Source organism: Labeo rohita, chromosome 20, assembly GCF_022985175.1.
Source record: "Labeo rohita strain BAU-BD-2019 chromosome 20, IGBB_LRoh.1.0, whole genome shotgun sequence".
Taxonomy (NCBI): domain Eukaryota; kingdom Metazoa; phylum Chordata; class Actinopteri; order Cypriniformes; family Cyprinidae; genus Labeo; species Labeo rohita.
The window spans coordinates 7,969,978-7,997,070 of record NC_066888.1 but is presented as its reverse complement, the minus strand read 5'-3'; the positions used below and the strand labels follow the sequence as shown (position 1 = coordinate 7,997,070).

General features: G+C 37.2%; 1 protein-coding gene across 1 annotated transcript in view; it reads right to left on the bottom strand.

The window, feature by feature from the left end:
* Nucleotides 1-27,093, bottom strand: part of LOC127183086 (leucine-rich repeat-containing protein 52-like) — a 51,679-nt gene that overhangs the window by 12,657 nt on the left and 11,929 nt on the right. The gene's annotated exons all lie outside the window — the stretch shown is intronic.

The following is a 27,093-nucleotide window of genomic DNA, read 5'->3' as shown; positions in this document are numbered from 1 at the left end:
TTATATTTTAAAGTCTATTTTAAAAAAATGTTTGTTTTTTTACTATTTTTGTTAAAATAAAATGCATCTTTGATGAGCATAACAAACATTTGTTAAAAAAAAAAACATTTAAAAAAATCATGTTAAAATATATTAAAATACAGTTCTTGTACAAAATTAAAATATTGTAAATATTAAATTAAATTAAAATACTGTAAATATATTCAGTATTGAAAATAGTTGTTTTAAATTAAAAAATTATAGATTATATAATTATATATTTTACAATATTATTTATATTTATATTTATATTAAAAGTATTTTGGCCTTACTAATATCAACGCATTATGTAGGTGTATAAGAATATTAATATATTATGTACTCATAGGCGCTAGATAAGAATGACTAAACATGATGATTTTTATGATTTTGTAATTAGAATGGTGTATGAACAAAGATTTATCTTATACAATGCCTGTACACATTGTTTCACACAACTGTGATTCATGTGTTTATATAAATGTACCAATATACCAACCTACAGTCCTCTGAAACATTGTCAATCTGAAAGGAACCTTCAAAGAAGTTCGGAATTAATACAGACATTCTTATGACTCATAATATGAGTTTCTGCTAAAGCGTTCTGCTAAAACCTGAAAAACAAGAATGTGAATTGTCTTTTATTCTGACACAATTTCATCCTCTCTGTCACACACACACACCCAGTGTCTTGAGCCCTCCAGAAGTGGCCCTGAGGAAGAAACAGGTCAGTAATCATCATCTCCATCTTTAAGTCTGAGCCCAGCAGAGCATCATCCTGTCAGCTCAACATATCAGCCTGACAGAATGATCCACACACACACTCACGCTGAGACTGAGAACGGCCACAGCTCAACTTCGGTCATCCTCAGTGTCTCATTACACACTGTGGATACTTAATAAAAAAATGAGATAAAGGTAGAAAAAGGCATCTCTTTTCTTCATTTGTCTTTTTGACATTCCACTCAACATCTTTTGTCTTATTAATTTATTTCTGGTCCTTTGGCAGTGTGAGTTGTTAGGAGAAATGATGCCACTTCACCTTTAATCAAAAAGCACTAATTCCTTCATTATAAAGAAGAGAAGAGATTGTGAGACAGCAGGGGCGGCAATAAGTCACCTCTGGGTTTCATTGTCCTGGAAAGAGTCCTGCATTCAGCAGAGATTTAATGAGCACCTTGACCAGCCAAATGTACTCCAAATCTTAGTGCTCAGACATAACTAGATGACAACATAATTCATTATGTTTTAATTAAAAATAAAGCCAAAAAAGGAACTGGCACACATGCAAAGCCGGCAACAATCGAGCATGATAGTCTAGAGTTTTTTTAAAAATCGTGTCGAACTTCACATTTTTGAACTTGAATGACCTATAAACCAAGTGTTTCAAATGCTAGATGATTGAGTTGAGGTGGCTTGGATACCTGAGACAATAAATATGTATATATATATATATATATATATACATATATACATATTTATATATATATATATATATATATATATATATATGTATTGTGATGGGACGAGCAAATGACAGACACAGTGGGCGTGACGTCAGGCCTCGGAGAAGCTTTTATTAAACATAAAGTAAACAAAAGTGTCAAAAAAGGGATAAATAAAGTGTCCAAAATAAAGCGGGGGATCTGGTGTCCTCATCGTGCTGGGGGTTCCGTGAAGGAGGGGCAGAGTTCGAAAGGGAAGAGTCCAGGTAAGGGGCTATGACCTCCTTGGCTCATGACACTTAAGGGGGATTTAACGGCCCGGCATCCTCACCCATCAGCCGTCTAATGGGTGCAGTACTCGTCCGGACCTTGGGTCCAGCAGCTCGTTGCTTCTGACAGCGCTCGTTCCTCTCAACTCTTCCTTCCTGGACCCATGAGGACACCAGCGTGCATGCATGGGGAAGAGAGCGGTCTCCAGCGCCCTCCTCTCTCACACTCCCACTCCTGGTGAAGGGCGGCGATTGCTGGACGAGGTGACGATGATAAGCAGGGGGAGGCAGCTGACTGGTCACAACCAAAGCCCCCAACCCCCTCCAAACGACATCCCCGTCATAAGGCCGCCACCCACACGGGAGTGCTACCTTCCTCAACCAGGCTCCAGCAGTCGGAGTGGGCGGGGATTCTTCTCCGGGCAACTCCCCCTCTCGCAAGGTAAGTGGTAAAGTGGCGTCGTTTCTCCGCCCCGGTCCGGGTTTTCACCAACTTCTTTTGCGAGCGAGAGGGAATGACGTCATCAGGTGTTTCCCAACTGCACTGTCTAAGCTCCACCCTGCCTGCATTCTCCACCAGTGTGGCGGGACGAGCAAATGACAGACACAGTGGGTGTGACGTCAGGCCTCGGAGAGGCCTTTATTGAATATAAAATAAAGAAGAAAAGTGTCCAAAATAAACAGGGGATCTGGTGTCCTCATCATGCTGGGGGCTCTGTGTAGGAGGGGCAGTGTTTGGAAGGGAAGGGTCCAGGTAAGGCGTGGAGTCCAGTGGTCGTACACGCTCCCCTCTCAGGTCCGTTGCTCTAGGGGCGGCGGCTTCCTTCAGCGGCTACATCAACGGCCCGGCATCCTCGCCCGTCAGCCTTCTAACGTGTGCGGTACTCGTCCGGACCGCGGGTCCGGCAACTTGTTGCTTTTGACGGCGCTCGATCCCCTCAACACTCCCTTCCTGGACCCACAAGGACACCAGCGTGCATGCACGGGGAAGAGAGCGGTCTCCCGAGGAGAGGCGTGCTCGGCATTTCGACAGCAGCGGTGATGAGGCTTCACTGACGTCAGGTGTGCCTCATCACATGCCGCCAGACCTGGCTGTTTCGGCGCCCCTCCTCTCTCGCACGCCCACTCCCGTCGGGAGCCTGGTGAAGGGCAGTGATTAAGGGACGGGGAGATGCTGCCGGGGAGGCAGCCGACTCGTCACTCGTCACATATATATATATATATATGTATAAAAGAAAAAAAATTATATAAATATATATATAGTTTTCTTAAGAAAGATAATGTATAGTGATGAAAGCCAAAATATTAAATGTCATGGATGAATATTTACTGAGTAATCCACTATTTTGTAGAGAGGGGTCAAAATGGCCTGAGATTTACAGCCAAATTAGGGGGTAAAAATGAAAGATGGCAGCATCACAATGTTATTTTTTTACACAGAGATTGATAGGTCTGTTAGTAAAATCTGTTGACTTTGTTGCATTATGTGCCTTGTGCCTATAAGGCCCTGTATAGTTCAGCTCCAGAGATACTGTTATCTAAATATGGCTCCAGTGGTCAAAAACCAAATGCCTGTCACTTTGCATACAGATGATACTTATTTTCTATTAAAGAGGAATGTTTGAAGAACAAATTATGTTGAAACTAAAGATGTATCTTGTTTCCTTCTGTCAAAACATCTGCACTGAACATACCAGTCTGAGTGTCATAAATAGTCTTCAACATTATTTATTCTTCAGACATTGTTCTTTAAATAAAAGAAGTACTGGCTGTATATGAAGTGACAACATTTGGTTTTCAAGCACTGAAAATGGGAAATGTTCAACATCTGGACATGGAGCCTCACTGAGATCTACTAACTATAATCTAAGGGTGCTTTCACACCTGGCACTTTGTTTTCGGAACCTGGCGCATTTCCCCTCTTTACAGCTGAATAACTCTTTCTAACCAATGAACTTGTCTTAGCTTGAAAGTTTGCTAAACCGCCCTGGTTGAGAACCACTGAAACCAACTGTATATAAAACTTAATTTGTTATTTGCTAAAAATCTTCTGCTCAGCAATCTCAAATCTCATTCTAGTCCATTCAAGTATGATGACTGGTTACAAGAAATGTGAGAATCAGTTATGTTTAATGTCATTGGTGAGATCACAAAGGAACTAATGGAATTACTTTTAATGTACTGTATCTATTTTCTGTGTAGATTACGAAAATATTTCCCAGTAGGATCAGTTCGCAATTAGTTCCAAATTACAAAAACATTAGGATCCCGCAAACATTCCATTAGGCTTGTTTCCCTAGGAACATGTACATACACAAAACCCAACATCTGACCTATGTTCAACGGAGAAGTGTGGAAAAAACCACCTGGTGCGAAAGACAGGGATTACAGGTAACTAATCTTCTCCCATACAGGCAAAAATAGCAGACATTATGCAAGTCATTATGATGATTAGTGTGTCCCATACCCTGTGAACTGGGCCAGGAACAACCACCTGCCCCAGCAGAGACACTGTGACCTCTGGGCTTTATTGCTGTCAAGTTGGTCTCCTACTACATCATATGAGCCATGAGGTAATTTCAGGACAAACGAGGAAAATGTGGGACTATCTGAGGCACTCTGTGCTTTTATATTAGCCACATGGTATCTTAGGCTACATCTACATTAATACATATACACTGAAAATGGCATTTTCATTTCAAAACGCTCTCCATCCACACTAGCTGTTATAAGCATTTTCTAAAACTTTCTCATTCACACTGAAATGTAGGAAAATACTTGATGTGCATTTGTGAAACCTCATAAAAGGTCACTGAAATGATACACACATAAGTTTTCAGGCAATTCTTCAGGCAGGATCATTTTATTTAGGAAAATATCTCACCATTCACGACACATCCAGGTCGCACTCACAATTATATATTTGATCTATATCAAAACATATATCTGTATGACTTACTACTGGAGAAAGCGTAATGTCAACTTGGATCACGTGTTCCTTGATAACCAATCATATTTCAGCCTTGACATAACTGAATTTCAGTCAGAGTCGTGCGACAATTGTCATTTACGGATACCATAAGAATGAATAGGACATCCCATTAGATGAATCTTCAAATTAATTGTTTGAGAGTCATTGAGAAATTAAAATTAAATGCACAGCATAAAAAAATGAAACTGTTTTTGCCCTTGCATGGATGCAAACCTGTTGTTGGGGACTCCAAAACCAAATTATGAACCTTTTTCAAATAGCGTAATAAGAGAACTTTATTATTTCTGTGGAAACTGTTTTTTTTTTTGTTTTTCTGGAATTTTTTTTTTATGTACAGTGGGTACGGAAAGTATTCAGACCCCCTTACATTTTTCACTCTTTGTTATATTGCAGCCATTTGCTAAAATCATTTAAGTTCATTTTTTTTTCCTCATTGATGTACACACAGCACCCCATATTGACAGAAAAACACAGAATTGTTGACATTTTTGCAGATTTATTAAAAAAGAAAAACTGAAATATCACATGGTCCTAAGTATTCAGACCCTTTGCTCAGTATTTAGTAGAAGCACCCTTTTGATCTAATACAGCCATGAGTCTTTTTGGGAAAGATGCAACAAGTTTTTCACACCTGGATTTGGGGATCCTCTGCCATCCCTCCTTGCAGATCCTCTCCAGTTCTGTCAGGTTGGATGGAAAACGTTGGTGGACAGCCATTTTTAGGTCTCTCCAGAGATGCTCAATTGCGTTTAAGTCAGGGCTCTGGCTGGGCCATTCAAGAACAGTCACGGAGTTGTTGTGAAGCCACTCCTTCGTTATTTTAGCTGTGTGCTTAGGGTCATTGTCTTGTTGGAAGGTAAACCTTTGGCCCAGTCTGCGGTCTTGAGCACTCTGGAGAAGGTTTTCGTCCAGGATATCCCTGTACTTGGCCGCATTCATCTTTCCCTCGATTGCAACCAGTCGTCCTGTCCCTGCAGCTGAAAAACACCCCCACAGCATGATGCTGCCACCACCATGCTTCACTGTTGGGACTGTATTGGACAGGTGATGAGCAGTGCCTGGTTTTCTCCACACATACCGCTTAGAATTAAGGCCAAAAAGTTCTATCTTGGTCTCATCAGACCAGAGAATCTTATTTCTCACCATCTTGGAGTCCTTCAGGTGTTTTTTAGCAAACTCCATGCGGGCTTTCATGTGTCTTGTACTGAGGAGAGGCTTCTGTCGGGCCACTCTGCCATAAAGCCCCGACTGGTGGAGGGCTGCAGTGATGGTTGACTTTCTACAACTTTCTCCCATCTCCCGACTGCATCTCTGGAGCTCAGCCACAGTGATCTTTGGGTTCTTCTTAACCTCTCTCACCAAGGCTCTTCTCCCCCGATAGCTGAGTTTGGCCGGACGGCCAGCTCTAGGAAGGGTTCTGGTCGTCCCAAACGTCTTCCATTTAAGGATTATGAAGGCCACTGTGCTCTTAGGAACCTTAAGTGCAGCAGAAATTTTTTTGTAACCTTGGCCAGATCTGTGCCTTGCCACAATTCTGTCTCTGAGCTCTTCAGGCAGTTCCTTTGACCTCATGACTCTCATTTGCTCTGACATGCACTGTGAGCTGTAAGGTCTTATATAGACAGGTGTGTGGCTTTCCTAATCAAGTCCAATCAGTATAATCAAACACAGCTGGACTCAAATGAAGGTGTGGAACCATCTCAAGGATGATCAGAAGAAATGGACAGCACCTGAGTTAAATATATGAGTGTCACACCAAAGGGTCTGAATACTTAGGACCATGTGATATTTCAGTTTTTCTTTTTTAATAAATCTGCAAAAATGTCAACAATTCTGTGTTTTTCTGTCAATATGGGGTGCTGTGTGTACATCAATGAGGAAAAAAAAAATGAACTTAAATGATTTTAGCAAATGGCTGCAATATAACAAAGAGTGAAAAATTTAAGGGGGTCTGAATACTTTCCGTACCCACTGTATATAAACACAGTTTTGTACAATTATAAAATATTTATTGTCACTTTTGATCAGTGTAACGCACATTTGAGAATGACAAAAATATATATTTTTTTATATTTTATTTTGGTCCCACTATATATTAGGTGACCTTAACTACTGTGTACTTGCATCAAAAAAATAAGTAGAATGTATTTACTGTGTTCATACTGAATTGCAAAACATTTGCTGCTATTGAGGTGGGATACCGGTAAGGTTAGGGACAGGTTTGGTGGTATGGGTAGGTTAAGGAATGGGTCAACAGTGAAATTATAAATGTAATTACATAAATTATTTACATATGTAATTACATCCAGGTATTTTTTTTTAAATATAAGCATACTACCAGTCAAACGTTTTTGAACGTTTTTTTTTTTTTTTTTTTTTTTTTAAAGAAGTCTCTTATACTCACCAAGCCTGCATTTATCTGATCCAAAATACAGCAAAAGCAGTAATATTGTGAAATTGTTTTACTATTTAAAATAATGACTTTCTATTATATATGTATTTTAAAATGTAATTTATTTCTGTGATAAAATCTACATTTTTAGCATCATTACTTCAGTCTTCAGTGTCACATGATCCTTCAGAATTCTAATATGCTGATATGCTAATATTCTAATATGCTGATTTGCTGTTCAAGAAACAATGTTATTGTTATTTTTATTAATATTTAAAACAGTTGAGTTCTTTTTTTCAGGATTCTTTGTTGAATAAAAAGATCCAAAGATCAGCATTTATCTGAAATAAAAAACTTTTGTAATATTATACACTATACCATTCAAAAGCTTGGAGACAGATATATATATATATATATATATATATATATTCATATGTATAAACTGTATATATATGTATATATATATATATATATATATATATTTTTTTTTTTTAATTTAGCAATTTAGCATGGATGCTTTAAATTGATAAAAAGTGATGATAAAGACATTATTAATGTTACAAAAGATTTCTTTTTCAGATAAATGCTGTTCTTCTGACCTATATTCATCAAAGAAACCTGAAAAATATCTACTTGGCTGTTTTCAAGATAATAATAATAATAATAATAATTTTTTTTTTTTTTTTTTGAGCAGCAAAGCAGAATATTAGAATGATTTCTGAAGGATCATGTGACTGGAGTAATGATGCTAAAAATTCAGCATTAAAATCCAAAGAATAAATTACATTTTAAAAAATTAAAATAGAAAACAGTTATTTTAAATAGCAAAAATATTTCAAAATTTTACTTTTTCTGCTGTACTTGAATCAAATACATGCAGGCCTGGTGAGCAGTAAAGACGTCTTTAAAAAAACATTAAAAATCTTACTGTTCAAAAACTTTTGACTGGTAGTGTACAATGTAAAAACATGTATGTACACAAGTGCACTGTACCAAATGATTAATTTAAATGTAAATACATAGTATTTAAGGCCACCTAATATAAAGTGGGACCTTTATTTTATATGGTAATTGAACCCAGAACATTCCTTTAGACCACAAATCTGATAGGCAACAACATTTCCCAATTAGCTCTACAACATAACTGCCTTCCTATTAGCACATGGCCGAATGAAGAGCTTGTAAGTCTCTGCTCTGTCACGTACATCCATGCGTCGATTTAAGCATTCATGAGACTATTTGAGTTCATACTGACAGGACATTAGATTGCATGAGCGTGCACACATGAGCTATATTTGGCTGTGTTTCGGGCACATGCACTAGGGCTGATATGGCTTGGTCTGACAGGAAGCACTGTGGTGACAGAAATGAATGCGTATCTTAGTGTCACCATTGAAGCACTGCACGGATCAGAGATTAACACAGAAAGCATCTGCAACGAACGAAACAAGATGCAAACAGAATGTGACACTGAACGGACCTCGACGCCCTCAAATGTTTCCTTCACATACACACACACAATCGTCTCTCAAACCATTGCCCAATGTATGACCTTACATTACATCCCAGACTAGAGGGGTTTCTGTGTGTGAGGACACATCACTCGCTCTCGTTATCTAAAGTCCCATAACCATAACTCTGTCATTTATGTGTAATCTGTCCTCCTCCCTCTATGATTAGCCTCTCCTTCTTCGTCTTTTTTCCTCCCTCCCTCCATCCTTCTTTCCTTGAGGGCATATTAGTTCAAAGCACGGTCTCTTGCGTCATCATCTGTGACACACACACACTGAAAGAGGGCGATTGCTCATTAGATTGCTCATAACGTGTCATTACAGAGATAATCTCACTGTGCCCGCCGTCAAATTACCCACAAGTCACCATTTCCCCTCACCCTAGAGGTACAGCAATTTTTCTTGCTTTTTGAGATTGGACGTTATTACAGCTGTGAAAAAATCAAAGCCCTATACTATGTGTATGTATAACAGAGACCATCTATAACACATATATACAATATATAAATGACCCTGGACCACAAAACCGGTCATAAGTAGCACGGGTTTATTTGTAGCAATACCCATTGGGTCAAAGTTATCAATTTTTCTTTTATGCCAAAACTCATTAGGAAATTAAGTAAAGATCATATTCCATTAAGATATTTTGTACATTTCCAACCATAAATATATCTAAACTTAAGTACTGATTAGTAATATGCATTGCTTTAGAAGTTTAGAAGTGATTTTCTCAATATTTTGATTTTTTTGCACCCTCAGATTCCAGATTTTCAAATAGTTGTATCTCGTCAAATATTGTCCTATTCTAACAAACCATACATCAATGGAAAGATTATTTATTCAGCGCTTATTTTAAGCTGCAAGGGACAAATCCCATGGACCTATTTGTATTTAGAATGCAATTCCCTTTCAGTGTAATGGTCAGCGTTACTTTTTTTTTTTTTTTTTTTTTTTTTTTTTTAGAAAAAATGCTCAAATATGTCAAATAACTTGGATGTCCCCAATATTGAATATGTTAAATGAATGAAATGGACACTAAATAGAATACCTTATTATTATAAAACATTGTACACTATTGTACTATAATGTATTTTAATGTTACTTGTGGGACAATATGAAAGACACCTATAAAATTCAATAAATTATTATAAATATTATTAACCTTGTACAGACACCTTGGCAATAGAATCACCATTGGCTAGTAATTTTGTTGTTGTTGTTGTTTATTAACCAGACTAATATTAAATATCTATAGTTTTTTAAATATCTGAAAGTACATATAGCATCAGTCAGTCAAGCGTTATAATAATTTAGCATTGAACTTTAGTAATTAGAACTTTAGTAATTAGAATAACCATTTATGAATGCATATTTGTCATGTTGACTAAACTTCGGACTGGTGGTGGTGCTTAAGATATTGTTTGTCACTTAGTGTTTCTGTAAAAAAGGAAAAAAACTAAAAATAATACTGATAAGATAACAAAACTACTACGAATTCTACTGACAATAACAATGTAAAACGCACTATGGATTAATGAGCTGCTGGGTTCATGAATATTAATGACGTTGTCTGCGTTCGCTCAAAGTGATTTGCTGAAATCAAAACAGGGGGGATAATAGGTGAGCGCCAGCCAATGAGATTGCCGTTTGCGCATTAGTTCCGCCTACTAAAATAAAAAAATAAATAATAAGTTAATACTCATTACTGAAAAAAATAACGCTGTTTATTTATTCCCATCACTGATGGTCAGTGCCAATACTTTTGTCCATATAGTTCATAAGTTTGGGGTCTGTAAGTTTGCAACAATCCAGCATCATGGCGAATACTTTTGCAGTGACAAGCACCACTATGTTCTTTGCAAAATTAAGATTTCTAAAGGTGTTTTAAAGATGATCAAACAAAGTGAATCAGGGCAGGGTTAACCTAGAAGCCTGTTCTTTAACGTCCCACTAGGTTCTTGGAGCAAAAACGAACAGGGTAGCAAAATGTGCTGCTCTGCTGAGTAGGTGCCTGTGTGAAACCCGGGCCTGTTTTAGAGGAACACCCTGCATGGGTCTAATAGCAGCCAGATAAAGCTGAACAGAGAGTGACATCCTGCCTACTCGTACAGCTTCAGTCAGCTGTAGTAATTATGGTCTCAGAAAGGGGTCACTCCCGGCAATGCCACGGGGGACAGTCCTGTCAGATATGCCTCCTTCAAATGACCTGGGTACCGCTAGGGTAAATAGAGCTGCAAATTGAAGTTTGAACATCTTGTGATGGGACTGTCAGTCTGTAAATCCATCCCACTTCATATACTGTAGCTGCATACTCAAATGAACATGTATGCGCAAACAATGATTCTGGTGCTCCAAATCTGCTCTTTCATAGCTAAGTGGATGAAACTCTTAGTTCTAAGTTGTTTAAAGGAGTAGTTCACTTCCAGAACAAAAATATACAGATGTACTCATCCCATTGTCATCTAAGACGCTGATGTCTTTCTTCCTTAAGTTGTAAAGAAATTATGTTTCTCGAGGAAAACATTTCAGGATTTTTCTCCACATAGTGGACTTCTATGATGCCCATGAGTTTGAACTTCCAAATTGCAGATTAAATGCAGCTGGTCGTCTTGTCATCTTTGCATCCTACATCGCTGTTTTAACTTTTTTTTGTAAAGGATTTGAAAGAGTTTGAGTTTCTTTGCACATTCACTTAAACACTGGGTCGGTACTTCTACAGTGTTGTAGGATTTTGAAGTTGGAAAAGAAAATGAGATGGGAGATTTTCGACATACCCTAACTGAACCAGAATACACAGAGTTCATGCAGAGCAAGACAAGACAAGCATTTGAGTTTAAAAAGTATATAAATTGTCAATTTTTTTAAGAAAATAACCGATCGTTTCACTAGATAAGACCCTTCTTCGGCTGGGATTGTTTAGAGCCCTTTGAATCTGCATTTAAACTGCATTTTGGAAGTTCAAACTCACGGGCACCATAGAAGTCCACTATATGGAGACAATTCCTGAAATGTTTTCCTCAAAAAACATAATTTCTTTATGACTGAAGAAAGAAAGGCATGAACATCTTGGATGACAAGGGGGTGAGTACATTATCTGTATATTTTTGTTCTGGAAGTGGACTTCTCCTTTAAGTTTCGGTTAAAGTAATTAATAATAATATTTTGAGGTTCACAAAAAGGTCAAAATTGTTATATTCTATCAAGAGCACTAATCGTAATCTTAACATTTTTGACCAGTAGTCATTCTACATTATTAAAATGCATTATATTTATATAAGCCATATGGTCACATAATTACAATTCAAGTAAAATTTCAGGTAAAACCTGAAACCAAAGATATTTTAGACAATACACAATATTACACAATATTTTTATTAAATAGTATGCAACATAAATTTGCTGGTAATAATGTTGTAAATTAGTCCTAGCTGTCGTGACATTCCCTACTCTGCCTTCTCTTTAAAAATAACATTTTTTTTCAAGGTAAAATCTACATATAGTTTTCAATGAAAGCATTGTTTGTTTAGTGTAAAACATGTTTAGATTAGCAAAACACAATTATTAACTTAAAGGTGTAGTGTGTACTGTATAACTCAACCAATGATGTTAGTCTGGGACAGGACTGTTTTCTAACCAATAGCAGACACAAACATTCCATGAAAATAATCTTTATTTCTAAATACAATTTATGACAATTTACCTTTAACTAACTTTCCTTTATTGACTTTTCACCTACTGAAACTAGTGAAGAGCTAGTTCCTTTTTTTTCAAATAGAGAATAGCCTTACTTCAAAGCTGTTGATTTGAAAACATGCTAATCAGATTTTAAGTGGTACTGCAAGAAGAGACATTCATTTGCATTTGACTAGAGAAAATTTTGCATTTGCTTGGAAAGCCTTTCAGGAAAGTTTTTGCCTGAACACAAATATTTGTGTGCAAAGAAAGTCTTTTGGAGGAATGCAAACACAAAGTTTCTTAGAGGAACGCAGAACTAGTATTGGGTCAGAGTCCACCTTCTCAAGTTGACTTTAACCAATTGAGTTTGAGTGAGTTTTTTAATGTCTTGTTATTTTAATTTTATGTTGTTTCTTATTCTTCATGTTACACTTGATGTGGATTCAACTGTACTTGGAACCTTTTGTGAGTAATCAAAAAGTTTCCTGGGGGAACACAAAACACAATATTTCTAGGAGGCCCTTTTAAAAACAAACATGAAATAAAAGCTCCAATTTTGATTTAAAGTACCCTTTTTAACTTAACTTTCTACTTCACTAATTGGGCCGGTAGCATCTGAATAAATATAGTACTATCTAATTTTTTAAAACATGCACGCATACAAAAAAATGTATCCTCAGGGTGCTGGAACTGTTAATTGGTACGGCCAAAAAGCATACCCTCAGCCTAATTAGATCATTAGTGCTTCATTATTAGTAGCAGAAGGATGTAGTGATGCTAATGTTGCAGTCAAAGCTGTCACATACCTTCACACACACACATACACTGTATCAGAGCAAGATCTGCTGTATCTGTCAGCTCCTTACAGGAAACAGTCCACAGATGGCATGCCGTCTACAGGAAGCTTTCATCCTATCATTATTTTCATTATTTTTCTTATACATAAACACCTGCTGCTCTGATAGATGAAATATAAAGGAACATCTGCTGCCATTTGCAAAAAAACCTGATTAAGTGTGTCCGACAAACGCTGTTATCGTGTTTTGTTTTATCATCAGCAGTTCTTTTAAAGACTCTAATTATTTTAGGTCTCTGAAGCCGTGATGTTTTTTTTACTGTTATCGGACATATAGTTCTGGAAAGGTGCAGGCGGCGGGACTTGAAAGAGACGGGTTTTGAGCAGATTTCATTTAGGAGACATATGAACAGCAGGTGACTACCAGACAGAGAGAAATGATATCAATAACCATCTGTCTGACGGGGAACTGATGAGTCAAATTCATTTCATCAGTGTTTTTCAACTTTTCCACCAGGAGACTTAAACAATAAAAGCTTGGAAAGGTCAAAGGTCTCTCGCATTTCATATCAATCGACAAATGACAATTTCACTTTAAGGGATCGTTCATCTAAAAATCTGACAAATCTGTCATCATTTACTCAGTGTCATCTCATCCCAAATCTGTGTGACTTTCTTTCTTCTGAAACACAAAAGAAGATATTTTTGGGTGAACTATGCCTTTAAAGACAAAACCAAACATTTCTCTATTCAGCAATAAGTGAAGCACCACAGTGGTGTTAATTGCTGTGAATTATTCAGTTGTGTTTTCAGTGACACTTTTGCTCAAGGTTAGTGTCAATAGCGCTGAGTGTGCAGTGTAGAGACTGTCCCGTCACCCTCAATTAAAGAACGCCCTGCGGCTTTACCGTTAGTCTTGCTTTAGCTGCTACAATATTTATGCAGAGCTTTCGAAAGCCAGGGATGGGCACCAAATACATGCAGGTTATTTTCAAACTCCCTTGATTGCAGTCTGAAAGAAACTAGAAAACAGCTAATGATTAGGTAAAGGTTCAGGGAGTGTTAGTTAAGAGTCCAGTTAGTTTCAGGATGAGGACAGGTGATGCTATTTTGTCACTTAATTATGAATTTTCATTGCCTTTGTATGATTGAAGAGTTTAAAAATCTGCTTCACTAAAATCAAGCCGTATTAAATTTTTGAGCAGTATAGCGTCATATTGCTCAAGCCCCACCCATGTCTGTTGACGGACTGTCCTGTATTAGCATATTTCCATCCTCACCCAGTTGTACGCTGTCCTCCATTTTCTCCACGCTCGAGCAGCTGTAGCGATAACAATGTCTCGTAAACAATGCAGGTGTTTTGTATTTGGATGTAAAAGTGAATTTAAGAGTCTTCATTTGCACGTGGCATAAGAGCCAATAAGGGCGCATTGGATTAGTTTTGTTTTTGATGGTAACGCAACACCAAACACACAAAAAATGGAAAAAAGGGGAGGGGTGAGCAGAGCTTATTAGCATTTAAAGGGCCATGCACTGAAACTGGCTGCTGTGGCTGCTGGCAGCTGTTTGTGACAAGGTAAAAAGCGACTATTAAGGAATTTTAACCTAATTATGTTGCAGACATTTCATGACAACCTTAAAAAAATAATACCAACTTGTGGAAAATGGGTATTTGATGTCCCCTTTAATGATTGTAAAACATAAAAAGTATTTTTAAAGAAAAGTAGTAAGATTTTCCTTACATTTTGAATAGATTCAAGTGTATATATTTATAAAAAAAAAATTAAATATAATTTATAAATATACTTAATTTGGAAATATAATTCAGTCTGTGGGTTTGCACCATATGACATATTAAAACTTGAACTAACCTCACCATTTCACAAAAAGGTCAAATTATTTTTTAGAAATGCATCCGTCTCTATGACGTTATTTACTTTTGTACACACCACTTCACTCTGGTTGGCGACAAAAACTTCAAATATTAATAAACTGTGAGGCAGTTTGTATATATCGTTTTGAAAATGCCTATTTTGAGTGGAAGCAGAAACACACTGTTTTCGTGCATGTCTCTTTAAATGCAAATGAGCTGCTGCTCCCCGCCCCCTTTTCCAGAATAGGGCTGTGCCTTTACAGCTCATAACTCAGATAATAAAAACATTGTTTTTTATTATCATGTCTATCATGTTGAAATCAGTGTTGTAAACCATATTACTTTAAACTTCTGACAAGGTTTTCTGAGTGCACACAACCAAACAGGCGTAGCAGAAAATCACAGGGCCCCACCGCGAACCTCAAGTCCGAGGTATGACAACGGTAATTAACTGTCTTAAATTATTCCCTTAATATTTCTCTTGTGGCCCATATAGTGAAAAAACACAAGAAGAAACGTATTTCATGTTCAACAGGTTGTTTTTGAAAATCAGTGCATGAAATAAAGCTGCTCTTAATTTTCATTGATGACTGCAGTGTTAATCATTTTAATTATAGGTATATAATTAATTGTATAAACTAACAGACCTGTTTTTTTTTTAAAACATTTTCAATGAGGAGTAAGCTAATAGCCTAATCTTTTATCGTCCTCATAATGCGTCATGCAGTGATGCACTATGAAATTACTGTGGGGAAAACTCATTGTAATTTAGCTGAATAATAAAAGTATAATTGGAAATGCTAAATCCTCTTAATATTGCCAATATTTGATGCTTTTGACAATGTCTCTGGCTATCGTCGACACCTGATACGATGCAACCCAACACGCAGGGCCTGTGTGCCCGTCCGCTATTCAACTGCATCCGAAGCATGCGCAAAGAAAGAATCTGTCAAGTGGTATGTAAGTACTAAACTTTTACGTCTTATTGCGCTTAAACTGTCAAAAACACACAAGTTTATGTTAAAAACACACAGGAGTTACAAAAACACAGTTGGTTATGTCTGTGAAGCTAAACAGCTGGTAATGAAATTGCATGTTTATACTAAATCTGTGTATTAAGCAGTGTTGGGGTTAACGCATTACAAGTAACATGTAATCAGATTTCTTTTTTCAAGTAACTCATAAATTAACGCATTACTTTTTAACCCTTTAAAGGGGTCATCAGATGCCCATTTTCCACAAGTTGATATGATTCTTTAGGGTCTTAATAAAAAGTCTATAATATACTTTGGTTAAAAATTCTCAATGGTAGTGTAAAACAACAATCTTTTTACCTTGCCAAAATCAGCTCTTCAAAAATCATCCTATTCTAAATGCAACTCAGAATATGATGCAAACTTGCAATAATTAAATATGTTAAATAATACAAATGTCTTTTATGTATTTAATCCCATTTTTTTAACCAATGTCTTTGCCGCTGACCTTCGATGATCCAATTCAACCATATTATCAAGCAAACATTACTCAGGATAAACTAACATTTCTTCTTTTTTTATTGCTGAAGTGTTGAACTTTCGTCTTCTGCATTCTACTGTATAGATGTAAATTTACTTTTCCTTCAGCCTGAGGCTTTTGGTGTGAAAAGGCTTTTACATTTGCCAAAAATAGAACTCTTTATATTAAAACAAACAAGCATGCCCTGTCCGATTTAGAAAGTAATGCAAAAGTAACATAACACATTACTTTCCACATAAAGTAACTAAGTAATGTAATTAGTTACCTTTTTTAGGGGATCAATGCAAAATTGTAATGCATTACTTTTAAAAGTAACTTTCCCCAACACTGATATTAAGTGACAACAGCATAATATACAGTACTGCCGTATACGCTGTTAATATGACCTAAACAATCAAATAAAAACAGAAAATCAATCACTGCTCTGTGCTGAAAAACTTCTGTAGCTCTACTAAGAAGACATTTCTTACTTGAATACTGCTTTTAAATGCTCTGGGTGGGGTCTGCAAAATGTGATGTCATATTTTACAGATTCTGTAAACGGCTTGTTTTGAGACACTGCTTATGATTTATGGGGATTAAAAAAATGAGTGGGTGTAGTTTTATCGTTGTATGGTGGTTGTGTACACACACTTCCTATGCACATTTATGTTCAAACAACATGTAAAAGTGATTTTTTTATAACAGGTGCCCTTTAATGAATGTTTATTGGTTTTAGTTTTGGAATAAATGAAAAGATTGGAAAATAAACACTGGTGCATGAATCAGAATATGGGTTGTTGTTCTAACAGGGATGTTCCTTCAAGATCTCAGAGAGAGTGAAAATCATACACAGTTCAATGCTTATTAAAATGTGCTTTAGGAAAAATGACATCATCCAAAACATGATTCATGAATATCTTGGTGCTTCCATGGCTTTCATGTCTAAATCCTTGTACTCAGAAAATCCACAGCTTTTCCTGAGAATGGCTTGCCCACTAATTACCAGTGCAGTCAAGTTCAGCATAGACCTAAATGAACTTCTAAGGTAGTCCAGTCAGATTCATTACTAGTTTGTTGTTGGTCTTTTGCATGTTGTTCACAAGGAAGAAAATACAGGTGCACAAACACAGTCATTCTAGATAAAAAGCCTGGTAGGGACACCAGTATGTTTGAGACCAGTATCCAACACACAGCATGTGCTCATCTCTTCAAAAAAACCTTATGGCTGTCAAATATCAGATGCCTGTACACTGCAGTACACTGGGTCCTTTCCTGCCAAACACTTTCACAACGCTTGACAGTACAGCACTCACATGCACCTGTTTGTGGCTCATAAACTGTGCTCGAATATTTCAATACTTTCATAACAAGATACTCATGAAATGTCATGGGCACATTTTTGGAGACATTCACCTCCAGTTCTTTTCATGCTTTTGACCAGTTTCCATTTATGTTCTCTAATTGTGTTTTCTAATCATGCCTAGTAAAGTTCTCTAGCAATACTGCATGTATTAATCTAACAGGGATGAGTTCAAATGCATTTAGAAGAGCGGCCTGCTATTTTTAAAGCTCACTAATTACGTAATTGCATATGGTAATCTTTAAGAGGATGAAGTGCTGGGAGGTGGGAGACTTTTTCCCACTCTCATTCTGAATCTCAATGAGGATGGACTTTCTGATAAGCGTGCGGTGGGGAGAAGATTATTGTACAGGAATTAGCTCAGGCAGCAGTGCTTTATAAAATGTCTTGTGTTTTTGTAGTGTAAATCACAGTTGTGGATGGATGTGTGATGCTGTGTATGTACAGTACTGTGCTGTATTTCCTTTACCCCAGAATGACCTTGTAGTACAGTGTGAATGTGTACGCCTGCCATGTACTGTATATCTGTACTGGGCTCTGATTTTGTGCTAAGCTGTGTAGTCTTGTATAGAAGCACACTGGAGTAATAAGAAAAGTTTAAAATAAGAAATAAAGTCACAGTGCAAGATATAAATGTATGAAATGAACCAACAATTACAAGATACACAATCACATTGTGAGACACACTACTGTTCAAAAATTGGTTGGTAAGATTTTTAGGGTTTTTTAAGTGCGTAGCCCTATTGTAATTGTATGGTAACGGACAAGTGATCTCTACATAAAACTGATCGGACAGACCATAAGTCATAGAGACTTGAAAGTTGGAGAGACGGTAGAACTCACACCGCTGATGGTGTCACCAGGGCTCGCCCCAATCAGCCTGATGAGGGAGCTACAGCGATCACTTTTGTGAACTAGTGCTAGGTTTATTGCCCGATTTGAATCAAACCAGTGCAGGAAGATTCTCTGGAGAGTGAATATCAATAATAATCAAAAATATTTTCAACTTTCGACTTCCGTCACAAAGGGGCACCAAAATGTTCAAAAGGGGCAGGGCCGGCTTTACTAAAATGGCTATTACTTTTGAACGGAACAAGATATCTTCGCCAAACTCACAACACGTATGTAAGAGCTGAGGCCACTTGGTGGCGCTATAAGAGGAAAAAAAACGCAACTGACTATAACCATTTGTCCTCGCAATGTGAAAATCACTACGCGCGGTCTTGGTCCAAAGTGCTACAAGCGTTTATAAGGACATTTGTGTATCTCAAAAAACGTGGCAGCCATAGGCCAATGAAGTTTGAGCACCTATTAGACAAGGTTAAAGGAGAAGTCCACTTCTAGAACAACAATTTACAAATAATTTACTCACCTTATGACATCCAAAATGTTCATGTCTTTCTGTCTTCATTCGTAAAGAAATTATGGTTTTTGAGGAAAACATTTCAGGATTTTTCTCCATATAATGGACTTCATTGGTGCCCTGATTTTCAACTTCCAAAATGTAGTTTAAATGCAGCTTCAAAGGGCTCTAAACGATCCCTGCCGAAGAAGAAGGATCTTAACTTGTGAAACGATCTGTCATTTTTTAAAAAAAAAATAAAAATTTGTTTAATTTTTAAGCACAAAAGCTTGTGTAGCACAGGCTCTGGGATGCACATTCACAATGCTACTAATTAGTGATTAGTGGTTGTTCTTGAACGATTCGTTCATTTTGAATTAATTTTTAATGTGACTCGGTAAGAACGAGTCGTCTCAGGGAGTGATTCGTTCAGTTGCGCATGCGCAACATCCTATTAGGTTCTGTACTGGAATTAGTTCACCTGATTCGAGTCTTCGGGTTTTTCAAGGGATGACACTTTCAGCCACTGCAAGAGAAGTTGCTAATTCCAAATCTGTGATTTCTCGAATATTTCAGGTTTACAATGACACTAATTAATTCCAGTCATCCAAAAAGGCTGGTCGTCCACGTAAAACAAAATGCACAAGAAGACAGGATAACGCAGAGATGCCCACCGGGGGATGGGTTCAACACTGCAGCTGGAATTGCTTGCCAGTCCAGTGCTAAACAAAGTAAATATCTGTCTTGGTATGTTTAGGAGAAGTTGTACTGAAGTGCACTCTGCAGTGACCAATCAGATGTTTATGCCATGGTACTTCTGCTTTTTTATTTGAGGAGAATGACGTTATTTTAGTGCCATAAAACTCTCCTGAATGTCAACTACAGGTACTACTAAATAAAGGCACACAGAAAGCCCTTGAGATCATGCATATTATTTGCTCCTACCAATGACATCAGCTAAGGTAGATTACATTCAGCGCCTGTCTGGTGACCTTCCTCTGAGTCTGTGGAGTATGAGCTACTACGACGTATGCCGAGGTCATTACCAAACACATCACACACGACTCTACGGCCTGCGTCACATCTAAAAACCACATCTACATCATGACAATGAGTCAATACCAGCACTGAAACACTGAGATGCATAAAGAATCATGTGGAATCTGATCTTGACTTATTGAATCAACATCAAATCCTGCTGTGCCTACAAATTCCCATGTGTACGAAACAACTAAAAATCTATTTATGATTGACTAGTAGAGGAAATAACAGAACAAATATCTGTTTTTGATCTAAGCTTCATAAGACCAAGCCATAACATTCTGCATATCTGTTTTCTTATCTGCTTTTCCCTCTGACTCGGTTTTTCTCCTTGTGCTTTGATCCCATTCTTCATGAATATTTAACTCTCATCCTGAGCCCGCCCACTTCTTTGGCTCTGTGCCTATGAGCCTGGCCGGACCAGATACCCTTCAGCCAACCAGTGCACTCCATCAGGGTGAAACAAAGCGAACAACAGGGCAAAAATCAAGGGATTGGGATGAGGTGAAAGCAATACCATACTGCAGAGAAAAACACAAGTGTTCAGTGACATAAACTGCTGCTCTCTTTCCCGTTAAACAGCATTTGCTGGAAGGCATCACTCTTACTGCTGCAGATATGAATCTAATACTCTCTCCAAGATCGGCCCCCTCAAAAAACTTGCGTACACAACCGTATACACTTCAGATATCAGTGGACGTGTGAGGTTGAGGGAATTCAGTCAGTTTCCCAGTATAGATGGAGGTCACGGGACTAATCTATTGTCCTTCTGAGTCAATCGATATGAGTTATGAGTATAACACAGATCTTCTGAATATATGTTGCAGTTTAGAATGCAATATAATTATAACACAGTATACAGTATCTGAGTAAATACTACAATAATACAGTTACAAGCATGTTTTGTATTTCTTTTATGCTGTTATTAAACAGTGTTCATCTGTTCACCTTCTTTTTAGACAATTAGTCGTCAAATCCTGTGATTCACTCACAGGTAAATTCACATTTTGCATCATTTTAAGTTCATTTTGTGTCAGAAGTGCACAAAAGTAAGTCTAGTTTTACCAGATACACTATGTTTAAGATTTTCTTAGCTAGAGAAGACCCTCATTCTTCAGCTGGGATTGTTTAGAGCCCTTTAAAGCTGTAATTTGAACCTTCAACCCTTTGGCCACCACTGAAGTCCACTATATGGAGAAAAATCCTGGAATGTTTTTGACTGGAGGAGGAAAGACATGAACATCTTGGATGACGTGGGAGTGAGTAAATTATGAGGAAACTTTTATTCTGGAAGTGAACTAATCCTTTACCATTGCCAAAAGCATCCTTTTAGCAGCGCCCCCTAGTGGACTGCCTTACCCATGACGCTTACATGAAGTCCTGCTCTAGAATTTGGACAAAACAGGGTATTTTATAGGCAGACACAGATGTACTGCTTTATCTTTCCGTCTATTCCAAGTCTAACATGGTGCGTAGGTAGGCAGCTCACCAGAGTTTGGACCAGAGCTAATATATCTCAGACATGAGGTGATTTTGATGACGTCAGACTGAAATAAAGTTCTCTGGGTGAGTGTCAATCATTAAGAATGCTGTTCTGTCAGATGGTCCTGTCTCTCCCTTACAGTTTCTTCCTCTCTCGCTCTGTTAGTCAACACTGTGAAAGTGCTGACAATGAGGAGAACCGTCACCTCTCCAGCAGCTGATCCAAAAACAAAAGAGCCGCTGAGAAATGCCATCATCTCGCATTCTGACACACTACATCACAATTATACACAATCACATGGCCTAGACTAGTTTATTATGAGGCACAGTAGTTGATGAGCCAGCAGTAATCGTTCATATCCTGATGAGACCCTTGGTTATAAGTTCTGCTTTTAATAGACTGAAGCAGTGAGAAGTATACAATGGGCTGCCACAATACAACAGTCAGAAAATAAGGGCACACAAAGTGTGAATGCACAGCAAAAAATGCAATGAGCGTCCAGAGGATGATTAGCGTTTTGATTGTGTGGTTGTCAGTAGTCCTGTAGCAACACTTTTGACTATCAGCATAAAGTCTGTTCCACATAGCAGATATTATAGCCAAGAACCGCCCACTTAGACAGGAAGAGACACTCTGGTTGACATATAAAGTGATCACTGCAAAAAAAAAAAAAAAAAAAAAAACATGCTTGAGGTGAAATTTCTGCAAAATGATATTTCATTGCTTTATGCACAATTTACAGAACTTAAATAACTGTCCAGCGGGTGGTGCTAAAAGCGCATTTGGTTTCATCCTAAACAGATGAACGTTAAACTAGCAATGTTTCATTATATTGTTTCTTGTATGTATTGCAGAAAAATCCATAAATTAAATATCTGTTGAGTGACGCTAAATACTTAATGTTCTATAGACCAAGTATAAGTTGGTAAACATTCACGATACGCGCACATCGTTGCAAAAAACCCCGGAGAAATAGCCTTTACGGCTAGAGAATTACATGGAGAGGGTACAAAATAGTTACATTTAAAAAGATTATAGATTATATTGATTAGATGTCCTTTTCTAAAAATGTTCTCCGCATATTAAAAGAGCTTGTCACCCCACTGTTATTCAACAAAACTAACATTAGATAGTGAGCGTTTTGTGGGTGGAGCCTATCTGGTGACAGAAAATAACAGTTGTCAAGTGGCAGTCTATGGACCCATGGAATAAAAGATTTAAAAAAAAGAGGTCAATTTGATTTTATATTTCAAAATTCTGACTTTATTCTTGCAAATCCAAGATTATATGTCACAAATCTAATAAGGAAAAACAACTCGTCATTCTCTCTTTTCTCCTTGGCTCAGAATAGGAGTTTATATCCTACACTTCTGGCTTTTCTTCCCTCAGAATTGACAAACTCACTATTTTTGAGTTAAATTGAATTATAAAGTCCGAATTAGGAGATATAAATTTGCATTTGCGAAAAAAAAAGTCTTGCAAGATAAAATAAATAAGTGTTATGTAAAAATGTTAATAAAAATAGGTTTAAATAATATTTCATACTGTAACGATAGGGATAATACAACGCGTCCTCTGTGAACAGCATATGTGAATATTATGTAGACCTATATTGTTTAATTCATATTTATGCTTTAAAAGTAGAGTAATCATAGCAGTTTTTATCCATCGTATCTGAAACATCTGAATTTAGCTTCAAATGGTATCTCTGACAACAGAATTCTATACAAATTATTTGCATTCCGATTTTGACATCAAAAGGCACAAAAATTCTTTCTCTTATTCCAAGGATTTTACACATTTACCTCCACTTGTTACCAGTGTTTTACTGCAACAACTATGTGCACGCAGCTGCAGGTAACGTAACTGTGAAGTCTACTCCAAATTGGTCTACTGAATTTGAAAACATCATGTCACCTACTCTAAACTCAATCCTGAACCTAACTGGTAGTTTTAATAAAAGCAATTGTGAGATAAAAACATTTGCTTAAGCAGTCATGCCATTTTAGCTACTACAAGTTTTACTACAAGCACTACACATCTTAAGTACAATAAAATGCACCAGGTGTGCGACCGAGCAAGTTTACTATTAGGGATGTGCCCAAATCCGAATATTGTGTTCAGATAGGAAAGGATGTGTACTACGGATCTTTAAAGGAAACAAATACTAGATGGGAGGAAAATTTCAATTTAGTGCTTTCTCTTGCAATTATACTGTAGATAAAAATTGCAGGTATCAGGGAGCCAGTATTAATAAGTGGTGCACTGAAATAGCTTTTGAATGCGCGTTCACTTTTTACTTTCACTTTCGAGATTTGCTATCACACGTACTCTGTGTATACTACGAAGCGGCAGTATCACACATTTTACAAGATTAGATGGTGCTCAGGATCTGCAAATCATTTGCCATTGTCATATCAGTCATCTCTCCATACTCTGTTTATGTGGTACGTTAAATTTTTGGTACTAAAATGTAACAGGCTACCGATAGCAAGCGTAGTGTTTTGAGATGTTTTTGAGGTGTTTTGTGCAAGGAAATTGCACTAAAGTCATCAGCAATCTGCCACTATAGTGTGAAAAGGCAACAAAAAGTTTTTTGTGTTTTACATGCCACTAGTTTACATTTTAGGCGGAAACTGGAGTGACATGTACATACAGATGGGTTTTTGTAGTTTTACAAAAATGTAGTTAGAGGCACTTTGTCTTTAATTGTATGGACAAACACAAATTCTTTAGTTTTCTTGTAAACTCAAGGTGAAAATTCAACAAATTTGTCAGTTGGCTGACAGGCTGATTACCGCAGCATGGGTCTTCAAAAACATGACTTTGTTTTTCCAAAAAGCCAGCCAATCAGATTGAGACTGGTGACATCAGTCAGATCTTGGATTGTTTCTGCCACAAATTGAGTATAAGCAGTCTGTGTAAGTGCCATCTCCATCTGTCAAGTGCTAAATTTCTCTAATAAAGGGTCAATGTAATACATATGTCAAGAAGCCACTGTGACCCACTGGGTGCATTTTGTTCCCAAAAAGTGTTTTTCATTAAATGAACTGTGAATTCATTATGTGCACAAATTAAAAGGAACTGTTGTGAATGCATTTCTTTTAATTCTGTGCACCAAATGAAGTGCTGACTTTACATCTGTGTTGATGAAATGCAACTTTCTTTTTTCTTTCTGCACAAAATACTGCATTTTGTCGTGAAATACTGCATTACAGGTCACATAATTCATTCAGTTTTGTAAACTGTGTTTGCCACATACTCAATAGCGTAAATGGTGTGTTTAAACGTACTACGTACGATTGTCACATTCATTTCTCATGCGCTTAGTGCCCGCAGAATGAGGCGGCACTTAGCGAACTTACCGTGAGCCCCAGGCTCGCCTTTAAATCAGACCCTATTAGCAGAAGCATCTGGCGTCACCACATGCCTCTGCATCCACTCAGTATGCAACACCCACACTCCCATACGCTGCATTTACTATGCCAGAGGACTCACAATTACCTCTCACATCTGATCATCCAAACACCCATATCCATGTGTCAACACTTCAGCATGTTACAGCACAAAAACACGCTGCAGAGAGCAGCGTGTAACTTTTTTCAACTCAAAGTGAAGGCTTTGTCTATGTTATGCAGTAAATGAAGTAAAACTTCATTTGAACTCAGCAAGTTGGTGAAACTTAGTTTCTCGGCACCAGACGCCTCATTGAAACACACGTCACAGAAACACACACTAAACAACTGGAGCAGAGGTATCCCCAAAGGAGGGAGTCTTTAATGTGTGAGTTAATGAAACCGCCTCTCTGAGGCTCAGGACAAATAGAGAACAGAGATATGAGAGCACACACATACACGCACAACTATAAACACACACACACACACACACACACACACACCTACAAACACAAAATGAAGTAATCAAGCCAGAAAACATAAAACATCATAACAGACCTGCTTTTGGCCTGTGTTTATTGTCGCTGTAGAAAAAAATGTAATGAGCAAGCCCAGATGGAATTTGCAGACTTTATAGAGCTAGAAAAATGATGTCCCGCACAGACCCAAACTCTTCACTGGGGACTCAGAGACTATCCTGCACTGTGATATATGTTGGCCCTTTTCAGCCTCATAGCAAGAAATAAATATGGTAATTGTGAAAGTTTAAAATAGATCCCAATTTTGAGAAACAGAGTTTGCAAATTGCAGTTGTATGATAAAAAGTCACAATTACACAAAATAAAATCGCAATTATAAGTTATAAAGTCATTTTTCAGAAACAAAGTTGCAGTTGGGAGATACAATGTGAATACAAAAAATATTATACTGAAAGATGCAAATCAAACCCAGGTTATTAAAATTTTGAGAATTGGTTACATATACTAGAAAAGTCAAACAAACTGCAAGATATAAAGTCAGAATTTAGAGAAACAAAGTTGTAAATCGCAGTTGTACGATATAAAATCACAATTATGCAAACCAAGAGGCAAATAACAGAAACAAATTTGCAATTCGAGTGATAAAATGTGACTGTTAGATAAAAATCAGTTTGCGAGGTTTATAAAGTCACACCAAGAAAATTAGAAAAGTTGCAAATTGCAAGATACAAAGTCAACTGTGAGATTTAAAGCTATAATTATGAAATATGAAATGACATTGCAAGATGTAAAATACAATTTTTAAATCCAAGTTGTAAGATATAAAATCATAATTACGCAAAATAAAGTTGCAATTAAGAGATACAAAGTCAGTTATCAAAAACAAACTTGCAACTGGAAGATTTAATGTGACATTGCGAGACAAAATGTGAAATTGCAGGATTTATAAAGTCACATGAAAAGTCACATTGTGAAATATATAAGTCATATTGGGAAATATAAACCAAATCCAGATCAAAATGAGATAAAATTATAAGAAATAGTCACAATTACGAAAGTCACAAAAGTCATTTATTACAAGAATTACAAATTACAAGAAACATAGTTGCAGTTACAAAATCAATTGTGAGATTTAAAGATTTACATTATGAGATACAAAGCCACAGTTTTGAAAAACAAAGTTGTAAATCACGGTTATAAGACATAAAATCACAATTATGTAAAATAAAGATACAATTGTAAGTTATAAAGGGCAGATGGCAAACAGCGTGTATGGCGTCGTGTGGGTGGGCGGTTTGCTGATGTCAACGTTGTGGATCGGGTGGCCCATGGTGGAGGTGGGGTTATGCTATGGGCAGGTGTATGTTATGGACAACAAACACAAGTGCATTTTATTGATGGCATTTTGAATGCCGTGACAAGATCCTGAGGCCCATTGTTGTGCCATTCATCCACGACCATCACCTCATGTTGCAGCATGATAATGCACGGCCCCATGTTGCAAGGATCTGTACACAATTCCTGG